We start from the raw sequence: 12,450 nt of genomic DNA, 5'->3' as shown, positions 1-12,450 counted from the left end.
ATTATATATAGGAAGTGCAGTTTCGGCCATCGGGAGAGTTTCGGGGGTCAACGGTATTGTACCGGGACCACCGGAAGGGTCCCGGGGGTCCACCGGGTGGGGCCACCCATCCCGGAGGGCCCCATGGGCTGAAGTGGGGAGGGGAACCAGCCCATAGTGGGCTGGTGCGCCCCCCCTTGGGCCCCCCATGCGCCTAGGGTTGGGAACCCTAGGGGAGGGGGCGCCTCCACTTGCCTTGGGGGCACTCCACCCCCTTGGCCGTCGCCCCCTAGGAGATCCCATCTCCTAGGGCCGGCGCACCCCCCTAGGGGGCCTATATAAAGGGGGGGAGGGAGGGCAGCCGCACCCTGAAACCTTGGCGCCTCCCTCTCCCCTGCTACACCTCTCCCTCTCGCAGAAGCTCGGCGAAGCCCTGCCGCGATCACTGCTGCATCCACCACCACGCCGTCGTGCTGCTGGATCTTCATCAACCTCTCCTTTCCCCTTGCTGGATCAAGGAGGAGACTTCATCCGCTCCGTACGTGTGTTGAACACGGAGGTGCCGTCCGTTCGGCACTTGGTCATCGGTGATTTGGATCACGGCGAGTACGACTCCATCATCCCCGAGAACGCTTCCGCTCGCGATCTACAAGGGTATGTAGATGCACTCCCCTCTTGTTGCTAGATGACTCCATAGATAGATCTTGGTGAAACGTAGAGAAATTTTTTTGTTTGCTGCAATGTTCCCCAACAGCGTCACCACCAGAGCTTTTGGCAGGCGAAGACCACTTTTGTCAGGATAGCTTGTACTAGCCGTCCCCCTTCAAATTGGCCCGCCATTGTTGGCTCCCTTTCCCGCTCGATATTTGGGAAGAGGACCAGGGCCAATATAAATAGGACTATCCACCACCTTAGCAAGGGACGGATCATTCAGACCATCAACACACACAAGCTCACCGAGCTCAAGAACACCTCAACCTCAGGAGGCTGTTCTTCCCTTGTACTGTTCATCATCAGCCCTAGAGGCAATCCACCACCACCACACTGGAGTAGGGTATTACACCACAACGGTGGCCCGAACCAGTATAAATCTTGTGTCTTTCTGTTTTGCGAGTTCGTCGAGTTCGTTCGCGAGATCTTAGTGAGCTAGGGCATAGATCGGTGGGAGGAAAAATCTTCGCGCACACCCCAGTGTTCGAACCTTAAGGTTTTGCCGGAACCCCACATCCGACATTTGGCGTGCCAGGTAGGGGTGCACCGAGGCTCCTCTCCACCAACCTGTGCCCCGCACCGCCGCACTACGCTCCCATGCCAGGTGCCCCGCCACCCACCTCTGCGGCCAACGCCAGCAGCAGGGAGTCTGGGTACCGAGCCCTGGCCCCCGCCCTGCGGCGAGTGCAGTTGCCGGCCAAGTTCAAGACGAAGATACCGCCGCGTTACGACGGCGCAGCAGATTCGGCGCTGTTCCTTCTAGCGTACGAGGAGGCCGTCCTCGAAGCCGGAGGCAATGACAAGATCATGGCAAACTTGTTCCCCCTGACCCTCACCGACGAGCCGCGTGCCTGGCTGCTCAACCTCCCGGGATCCACCGTGACATCCTGGGGGGAACTCCGCGACCTCTTCACTGTGCGCTACACGGCGCTGGCACACCACGCAGTCGCGGCACTGCTGGGTGGCTCCCAAGCCCCTCCTTCAGATTGCCACGTCAAGCCTTTCGTCCGTCAGATTGGGGCAGCCTGCAAGCGCCCGGGGGCTCCGCCGGGTTGGGCTGGGCCGGAGGCCGACCTCACCTTCGACTCAGAAGACCACCCCGGATCCACCGCCGGCTCCAAGATGCTCCCGATGCTATACACGCCCACCATCTGCAACGTGGCCGTCACCAAGACCCTCATCGACGGCAGCGCCGGCCTGACCTTGCTCCCCGTAGAAGCCTTCAGCCTCCTTCATGTGCCGCTCGAACGGCTCGGCCTCAGCAAGCCCTTCACAGGAGTGGGTGGTGGAGCTGCCCACCCTCTGGGATAGATCCGCCTCCCTGCCACCTTTGGCACGCGAGACAACTACCGCACCAAGCTGGTGGACTTTGACATCGCCCGCATCGGTCTCCCGTACAATGCCATCCTCGGGTACCCAGCTCTCGCTTAGTTCATGGCGGCGACTCACCCGGCCTACAACCTCATGAAGATGCCAGGGAGCAAGGGCGTCCTCACCATCCAGGGGGACGCTAAGGAAGCCGTGGCGGCGCTCAGGCTCGCATTCAAGACCGCGGCAGCAGCACAACCAACCGGCGTCGGTACAACCGAGGCCAAGGAAACCGCGCCCACCAAGAAGAGGCAGATGTTCACTCAAGACAAGGAGGAGACCAAGCAGGTGCCGGTCGACGAGGACGGGTCCTCAAGAGCCACCTTCACCATAGGGAACGGCCTTGACCCGGGACAAGAAGAAGCTTTGGTGAGATTTTTACGCGTGAACAAGGAGATATTCGCGTGGGAGCCCAATCAGCTGGTAGGGGTCCCGAGAGAGGTAATCCAGCATCATCTAAGGGTGTGCCCCAACGTACGCCCCGTGAAGCAGCGAGCAAGACGGCAGTCCACTGAGAAGCAGGCCTTCATCGTCCAAGAGTCATGCAAGCTGGAGGCGGCGGGTACCATCCGAGAAGTTCGATACCCCGAATGGCTGGCGAACCCCGTCGTAGTACCGAAGAAAGGCATGCGGGGTATACTGCTACACCTGCATGCCCTTCGGGCTACGCAACACGGGCGCGACCTTTCAATGGTTGATGCAAACCGCCTTGAGGCGGCAGCTTGGCAGAAACACAGAGGCCTATGTTGATGACATAGTGGTCAAATCTCGCGAGGCGAGGACATTGATTCAAGACTTGGCGGAGACCTTCAAGAGCTTTCGCCAAGTGAACTTGAGGCTTAACCCGGAGAAGTGCGTGTTTGGCGTCCCCTCCGGCAAGCTACTGGGGTTCCTCGTATCCCACAGAGGGATCGAGGCGAACCCGGAGAAGATCAAGGCCATCGAAGACATGAGCCCACCACAGACCCTCAAGGAAATGCAGAAACTAGCAGGGCGGGTGACCGTGTTAGGGCCCTTCATCTCCAAGCTAGGCGAGCGCGCCTTACCCTTCCTTAAGCTCATGAAGAAGAAGGGCCCGTTCGAGTGGACCCCGGAGGCCGACCGGGCATTCCAAGACCTCAAGAAATACCTCACCAGCCCCCCGGTGATGGTGGCACCGTGGACTCTCGAGCCTCTGGTGCTCTACCTTGCCGCCACCCCGTACTCCGCCAGCGCGGCGCTGGTGGCAGTTCGGCAGGAGCGCCAAGACAAGGGTGTGCCGCGCCAAGCCAGAGCTAATGCAGCGCGGGGTCAGGAAGGCGCGTCAAAGCCATCAGCGGCGGAAGACCAAGCTCAACAGGGCAACAACGCAGAAGCTCCTGAGGACGGGAGGGTCTCGGGAAACCCGCCACCTCAGGATATGCCACAATATCCGTGGGATCTGAGCCTCGACAGTGTGCCAACCCTCGTCGAGCACCCGGTGTACTTCGTCAGCACCGTACAGCGGGACGCGAGGGCACGCTACCCCATGCCGCAAAAGCTCCTGCTCGCACTCTTGGTGGCCTCGTGCAAGCTACGTCACTACTTCCAGAGCCACCCCATCAAGGTCGTCTCAGCCTACCCATTGGAGAGGGTGCTCAGGAGCCCTAACTCAGCCAGAAGGGTCGCTGAGTGGAACATCTAGTTGCAAGCATTCCAGTTGGAGTTCAGCACTACCAGGGTCATCAAGGGAGCCGCGCTCGCCGATTTTGTGGCAGAATGGACAGATGCCCCGGCTCTTGAGGAAGGAGAAGACCGTTCCACCTCCCCAGGAAGCGAGGCACCCGACGGCTGGGTCATGTATTTTGATGGCGCCTTCGCACATCAGGGCGCGGGGGCTGGAGTAGTGCTCATCTCGCCCACTCAGGACAAGCTCTACTACGCCGTGCAACTCTGTTTTCAGCACGGCGAGAAGGTCTCCAACAACATCGCAGAATACGAAGGCCTCATAGTGGGCCTGAGGGCTGCGGCGGCTCTAGGGGTGAAGCGCCTCACCGTCAAAGGCGACTCGCAGCTCCTCGTCAATTTTTCCAACAAGGTGTACGAGCCGAAGGACGAGCACATGGAGGCCTACCTCGCGGAGGTGCGCAAGATGGAAAAGCAGTTCTCGGGCCTGGAGCTGCAGCACGTGCCCTGGGGCACCAACAAGGAAGCCGACGACATCGTCAGGAGATCATCCAAGCGGCAATCGCAAGAGCCCAGTGTCTTCGAAGAGCAGCTCTTCAAGCCATCAGCTTTGCCACCTCTTTCAAGCATGACTCAGCCTCGGGAGGAACTCCCACAGCCCCTGGCCACAGGAGCCCCAACCTGTGGCCCGACCTCAGGAGCTCGGCTGCTCTTGGCGCTTGAGCCCCAGGAGGAGTGCTGCATCAAGGAATTCAAGGAGTACCTGATGCACGGGACGCTGCCGGAGAAGGAAGAGGATGCGGAGCGCGTGGCCCGGCAGGCCACGGCATACTGTATCCAAGACGGCGAGTTATACAGGAAACGACCGAACGATGTCACGCTGTGCTGCATCTCCAGCGATCAAGGAAGGGAGTTGCTGATTGACATACACGGCGGTGATTGCGGGCATCACTCATCATCACGGACCCTCATCGGCAAGGTGTTCCGTAGTGGGTTCTATTGGCCTACAACACTCAACGACGCGACCGAGCTGGTGAAGGCGTGTGAAGCTTGCCAATTCCACGCCAAGCAAATCCATCAGCCTGCTCAGGGCCTCCAAACCATCCCGCTCACATGGCCGTTTGCGGTCTGGGGGTTGGACATCCTAGGCCCGTTTCCCCGGGCTCCAGGGGGCTACCGCTATCTCTACGTCGCCATCGACAAGTTCACCAAGTGGGCGGAGGTGGAAGCCGTCTGTACCATTCCAGCCGGCTCTGCTGTCAAGTTCATCAAGGGCCTCGTGAGCTGCTTCAGGGTCCCCAACCGCATCATCACAGATAACGGTTCGCAGTTTACTAGCAACCTCTTCAAAACCTACTGTGCTAACCTTGGAACACAGATCTGCTACGCTTCGGTGGCCCACCCCAGGAGTAACGGCTAGGCCGAGCACGCTAACGCGGAGGTCCTGAGGGGCCTCAAGACCAGGACTTTCAAGAAGAAGCTGGAGGCCTGCGGCAGGGGCTGTCTCGACGAGCTCCGGTCCGTGCTGTGGTCCATCCGAACCACCGCCACCAAGGCAACGGGCGAGACTCCATTCTTCCTCGTCTACGGAGCTGAAGCAGTCCTTCCTCATGAGGTCAAGCATCGCTCCGCATGGGTCCTAGCGTTCGATGAAACGCAGCAGGACGCCATGCGGGGGGTGGATCTTGTGCTGGGGGAGGAACGCCGTCGCGAAGCCGCATTGAGGGCAGCAAGGTACCAACAAGCGTTGCGGCGATACCACTGTCGCAACATCTGCTCCGGGACGCTCGAGGTGGGCGACCTCGTCCTGAGGCAGGTCCTCTCCAGGGAAGGGCTGCACAAGCTTTCGCCCATGTGGGAGGGCCCGTTCAGGGTCGTCCAAGTCTCCAGGCCGGGTGCAACACGCCTGGAGACACGGGACGTGATACCTATCCAGAACGCCTAGAACATCCAGCATCTCTGGAAGTTCTATCCATGAAGCAAGGCACAGAGCCTGAGAAGCAAGGCCCAGAGCCTGAGAAGAAAGGCCCAGAGCCTGTGAAGAAGGCCCGGTGCCTGTGAAGAATCGCCGCCCATGACACTCTCACGTAATAATGAGTGGGGCTGTACACGCCCCGGAGTCTCAGGAGCGCCGGCCTCAGGCCCCTGGGCTCCCTCCCACGCCTAGTGGACAACACTTAGCTCTGCACTGGTGAGAAGACTTGAAGACTAGATTAGGTGTCGGACGCGGCTTTTCATTTGCTTTGCGTAGTTGACTCGATTTTCCTCAATCAAAGTTTGCCTTTGGCGTTCCTTGCCGATTTGATTCCCTCGCCTCTCACTGCGTTTTTCCGGCTCGAATTTTCTCGTGTTCTCTCTATCTCGCATGCCTTGCGAGGGGGCTAGGCAGGCGCCCTCGCGAGCATTGTTCCTTCTTTCTGCCTTCTCGCAAGCCACCCTCGTTCGAGCCCAGAAACTAGTGCACCTCTCCTAGTCTATGTCCCTCGGGTACCGCGACACAAAGCTCCAGGTCGGGGCCAGGATGAATGGCAAATCTTTTAACGCACTTCCTAACGAGTTTTTCGCAGTTCCTGAGCGAATGCAGGCCACCGAGGCAAGATGAATGCGAGGAAATAAACGCTTCGCGAGGAAGAGGACGTCCTGAGTATACCAGGTTAAGTTATCTTTGCGCAAAATAATGACACAACACGAGAACAGAACGCATACTGATATATCCAAGGAACCATAGTTCGATACACGCCCCCCGGGCCCATGTTGGTTTCATTCTTGATGCAGGAAAAGAGCAAAACAAAAGTAGTGTTGCAGCGATCCGCGAGGACAGGCACCTAGCACTACCCCGAGCCTAGCCAGATCCTCCCTCACGCTTCACGGAGGTGCGGCGACGAGATGACCCACCGCCGCCTTCAAGACTGGTGCGGCGGCGTGGCGGCTGGGCACAGCCGCCACTGCTGGAGCTGTAGCCGGAGGAAGAGCCATCGTAGCTGGACGAGACACGATCGCCGACGAGGGCGGGCTCGCCCTCGTCCTCGTCGCGACCATCCCCAAGGCCGAGTACCTCCTCATCATCGTTCGCCTCAGGGCAGCACCCGACGCGGTGACCATCTTCCCCAAACACCCTCACATAAAGGGTCGACCCACCATCGTACCTGAAGTGGAGGGTGCACCGCCTGCCCAGGCCGCGTGCACGGGCGAATGTCTGCCAGCCGCGGGCCAGGGCTATGTTGCCCACAGCGGAAATCTCGACCGCAACCCAAGAGGCCTTGCTGCAGCAGCCATCTGCCTGCAGCCAGAGTCTGCTTGGACCAGAGGCCGGCAGTTCGCCGGCGAAGAAGCGCAGGAGTTGGAGCCAGTTGCCAGCCGGGTTCTCTGACCAGACGACGAACTCCGGCGACACCTCCGCCGTGTGGAAGCGCAGATGAGGAGGCCGCGCCACCATGGCACGCCTCCCCTCATCAACTAGACCGCCATGGCTGGGATGACCCACTCCGCGTGCCGTGACGCTGTCTCGACAATGGGTCACGATGGGGGTCGCGACATGTTTACGCGGGCGGCCACGGCTGCGCTTGGGCGCCAAGGAGCCGGGTCCCTCACGAGGGGCTTTCCCCTTCTCGGCGACAGAGAACTTCCTTCATGGTGCCATGGGTGTCACTGCAAGTGATGGAGCAAGGAGGAAGGAGCAAGCAAGGAAGAGATGGGCAACGGGGGCTCCGCCCCCTCACCATTTATAGCAAGGGAAGGCCAACCGGCGTCTCCCACGATCGCAGGTAATGATGGTTTTGCTTGCATGTCGCAGGGACTTGACAAGTCGAGCAGTTGCCGAGGCAACATGGGGAAGCGGAGGCGCCCACGTCCAATCATCCACCACGCGTCAATCGAGGCCGCATGCTTTGGGGGCCCGCGGCGCTCCGTACTAGGCCCTTGGCTTCGCTGCGAAGCCAAGCCCGAGAGCACCTTGGGCCCGGGGGCTACTGTCGGCGTCCTGGGAACGGGGGTCCCCAGACTTGCCTGCCTACGGCCCATGCCGTGACCAAGCCAGCAGGCCGTATGGCCCATCTTCACCAACAAAACATCCAAGACCCTCGTGAGGGTCCAAGCCTCGCGAGGCGGACGACGCAAGACCTCCTCGGGAGTATCCTAGCTAGGCAGGCTCACGAGGAGCGGAGATATCAAGGCGGGACAAACCTCACAAGACCCTCGTGACGTGAGCCATGACGCACGACACCAGGCGGGCGCCAGCGCGCGCAGCATCCTTGTTTCCTCTTTGGTGCTAAGCAGGCCAGCGCAGGCGAAGAGTACCGAGGCATCAGGCAAAGGTTGCTATATTGGTGCAACGAGACCAGGACCAGGAGGACGGCAAGACGGAGGTCATCGTGGAGCCCAAGACGGCGTCACCACGAGAGCTTTTGGCAGGTGAAGACCACCTTTGTCAGGATAGCTTGTACTAGCTGCCCCCCTTCAAATTGGCCCGCCATTGTTGGCTCCCTTCTCGCTCGATATTTGGGAAGAGGACCAGGGCCAATATAAATAGGACTAGCCACCACCTTAGCAAGGGATGGATCATTCAGACCATCCACACACACACAAGCTCACCAAGCTCAAGAACACCTCAACCTCAGGAGGCTGTTCTTCCCTTGTACTATTCATCATCAGCCCTAGAGGCAATCCACCACCACCATACTGGAGTAGGGTATTACACCACAATGGTGGCCCGAACCAGTATAAATCTGGTGTCTTTCTGTGTTGCGAGTTCATCGAGTTCGTCCGCGAGATCTTAGTGAGCTTAGGGCGTAGATCGGTGGGAGGAAAAGACTTCGCGCGCACTCAGTGTTCAAACCTTCAGGGTTTGCCGGAACCCCACATCCGACATTGCCGAAGTGAAAGCTTGGAAAAAAGCAGTGTTATGGTCGCCAACTTTTAGCCAAGTTGCTCTGGACTGTTGCCTCACTTGGATCTCTTCCAATTCCAGCAAATACTCGATTAGTTCAGATAATTCTCTTCTCTTTTCTTCATTCTCATCATCCATAGGCCCCACCATAACTCTCTCAAGATCTCGCTGTGCTTTACGCAGACGCTTTTTTGGCTTCTTGAGAACTCTTTGGTCCCAGTCGTGGAACTGGTTATGCATCTTATTCAGCTTGTCATAAATATTAGTCACAGATAGATCGGCTGTAACATCATTCCATGCCGCCGTCACCGTCTCCTCAAAACTCCTCTCCCTCAACCAGCATGCCTCGAAACTTTTCACTTGTACGTTATTCTGGCCGGCTGTTGGGTGTGTATAGAACACTGTATCCACAAGAAGAGGTCTGTGGTCAGAGTGGTTAAATTCCAAGTTCTGCAATGCCGCATTAGTAAACAAGCTCGCCCATGCATCATTCACCAGGCGTCTGTCTAGTTTTCCCTTATTCTTCCACGTGTCCATGTGAACGGGTCTCCGAGGAAGCCCATATCATGTAATCCACAGTCATCAATTGCTTCTTGGAAAGCATGCATATATTGTGCCGGACGTGGATTGCCTCCCTCCTTCTCATGAAGAAACTGGATTTCATTGAGGTCGCCAATCAAGAGCCATGGCAAATTCTGACTCTGGTGAAGTTGCCGCATACGTGACCAGGTGAGATGCTTATTCGCCCATCTAAACTCACCATACATCCCCGTCAAACGCCAAACCGGATTGTTATTATTATCCTCAATTATTACATCAATGAACATAGCATCTAGAGCAAGCCTACGTACATTGATATGATTATTCCAAAAAAGAACTAAACCACCACTTCTACCATTACTCGTGCACACAAGTTTCTGGTCCATCATCATCCTCCTCCTTAAACATTCTGCCAGATAGCTGTCAAGGTGGGTCTCCGACAAAAACACCATGTCAGGGGAACATCTTCGCTGGACATCCAGCAGGGCACGCACTATCGGGGCATTCCCAAGACCTCGGCAGTTCCACGATAATATTTTCATTGTGTCCGGTCATCCCCCTATCGGGAGGATGCCGATATCTCATTGGTTTGCTGCCCTGCCGAACTGTCTATTGCTTCTCCATCAACTCCTTTATACTTCTTTCTATTTGCATTCTTCTGAGGCATGCTTGCAGCCTCCAAAGTAATCCCTGGCATTGTTTGTCCTTCAAACTGATCAACTATTGCTGCCACATTTGATGTCTTAGCTATACTTGGGACCAAGGCCAAAGTGTTAGACCCGCCCGACAGTGCCTGTTGTGTATCAACTGATGTCCGCTTTCCCAGAACTTGAACCTGGCGCATGTCTTGGTCCTCCGTCTCCTATCCCGACCCTTGCCCCGGTTCCATATCAGTGGTCACCGGATTGTACAACGCGTTATGATGCCAACTCTGCATTGTATCCCTCCCCGCTGAAGCAAAAGGAGGGGCTCCTCGGCCACGTCCAGGGCCAAAAGGTGGTTCATCCCTCCCTCTTTCACCTCTCCCGCATCCCTACACCGCGACCTCTACCTCGGCCGCTTCCTCCGTCAACCAAAAGTAAATCACCCCACTCCAGCTTGGATACATCATGTTCCCTAGTGCCACACTCCTCATATCAATGTCCCATTAGACCACAGTTGCCACAGTAATCGGGTAGTTTCTCATGTTGAACTTGGTAGAAATCTTTTTGCCCATTCTTTGTAATTGAAACAAATTTGATGAGCTTCTTAGAAACTGTAAGCTCAACTCTGACCCTCATGAACTCCCCTACAAAGCCAACAGGTAGAGTTGTTTGAACCTCTAACACCCTGCCCATTCTCCGACACATACTTTGGTTGCTGCAGGAAACAAGTAGTTATCCGACAGTTTCAATATCCTTGCCCATACCACAAGCTTATCCAGCACCACCGATTCTGGCTTCGTGAACCCATCATATTCCTCTATCAGAACTCCCTGGTTCCTAAACAGCCATGGCCCCTTATGTATTGCCATGTTCCAGTCCCCAGACATCCGAACCGTACCGTGAACAGGTTGTCATCAACCCTGCGCCAGCGGACCTCCCTGGCTGGATTCCATGCCGATCTCATATCTGCATATAGGGCAGACGGGCTGAACCCCTTATCGGTGTGCACCTTGGCGACCGCAAGCCACTTGGTCTCTATATTTTCCTCCTTGAACTCATCTTCCCGGACAAAATTGTCCCTCCTCGTCTTCTTGAAGCTCCAAACGACTCAGGAGTTCTTCCACAGGCTCCTTCCCCCGGCGGGTTCTGCCTGGTTCCTCCTGCGTCGCCATGATGACCCCGATCGCAAAACCCTAACCCTAGACGGGCGAGGCTCCAAAAGCCAAAACCCACCTCAACCTTCCACGCGTGGCCTCCCAGGGATCAGATCCGAGGTAGGGGCGGAGAACGGGTGGGGATGATCGGCGATAAAAGGCATAAATAGACTCTCAACGGAGGCGCCGCCAGAGGACAACGAAACCCTAGGGGGAAAACTTTTCTCGTCTTGCGGCCACACTTCAACGTGTTGATGCCTCTATCCCTCTCCTTTTCTCCCTCCGGCGACCTCGTTGGCAGCAAGAAAAGTGGGGACCCTTCCATCTCATTTCCTTTTTCTTATGTTTTTTTCCTGAGGACGTCGACGAGATGATGGGGCAATGATGTGTTGGAATAAGATCTCTCCATCCTTTTTCTACCTCGACAAAGTCCAATCTGGCATCGTGAAGAGCCTGTAAGAGTCTTTGTCCCCAGATCTGTTGACTCCATTCAAATCTTGGCAGTTGATGTGTCTTTAGCTGTTGGTGTAGCGGCTACGACATCTTTTTTAGTGTTCTTTTGGTCCAATTTCTCCTCCCCTCTGAATTGGTGGCATTGAATGGCAAGTCTGCATTGCTAGTGGTGACGCCCAATCAATGTGTGCTTCAACGATTTCTATATCTCGTCTCAAGAGGCAAGTGACCATTTCGGCCTCCAAAGCCTAGTATGGGAAGGATATTCAGAGTTTCCCTTGCATCTACTGTTGGTTCAGTTTAATTTTTGATCTCTAGCAGGCTGTTACAATCAATGTCATTTTTATTTTTTACTGGTCATTCTACGTCTAGCCATCTGCCATTATATTGGCTATTGTTTTTCTTGATATTTAACAGATCTAAGATGCCCATTGAGTATCTTTTCTTTAGAAATAAGGCACTGTTGTTGGTTCTCCTTTCTCTTCCTTTTCACATTTTCATTATAACTATATATTTCTATTTTTATTTCTTTCAACGTTCACATATTCCATGTCACCACATGTCTCATCTGGTCTCCACATCATTAGGTATATCATAGAATAGCTAATAAGCCATCGCCATCATCATTTCTTTCCCAACAACAAATCATTCCCCTAAAGGCAGAAGGTCACCGTCCACTATGTGATAGCCTGGCTTATTAGGGATGATAGACTACTCATATCAATAAGGAATTCCTTCTTTTCCGGGAGCCCATTCAGAAAGAACTCCATAGTTAAGCGTGCTCAGCTTGGAGTAGTTTCAGGATGGGTGACCGACCAGGAAGTTGCTCCCGGATGCGCACGAGTGAGGACAAAGTGCGCAGAAACGACTAGTATTGATCCGTAGGGCCAGTCTAGATCCTGTCAGGAGTAACGATCATCGGCAGGTGTGTCCGGGGCGTTACAACTTGGTATCAGAGCCGACCCTCGCGGTTACACGGATGTTTGCGGACGGATGCACAGCCATGCTGTGCATGACGTTTATGACCCGTCGTGGCACACGGCATGGCACATGTGTCGGACTGGAAGCACAT

The sequence above is a fragment of the Triticum urartu genome, chromosome 5 (genome assembly GCF_003073215.2).
Source record: "Triticum urartu cultivar G1812 chromosome 5, Tu2.1, whole genome shotgun sequence".
NCBI lineage: Eukaryota > Viridiplantae > Streptophyta > Magnoliopsida > Poales > Poaceae > Triticum > Triticum urartu.
The sequence above is the reverse complement of the archived record's forward strand: the minus strand, read 5'-3'. Positions refer to the sequence as shown.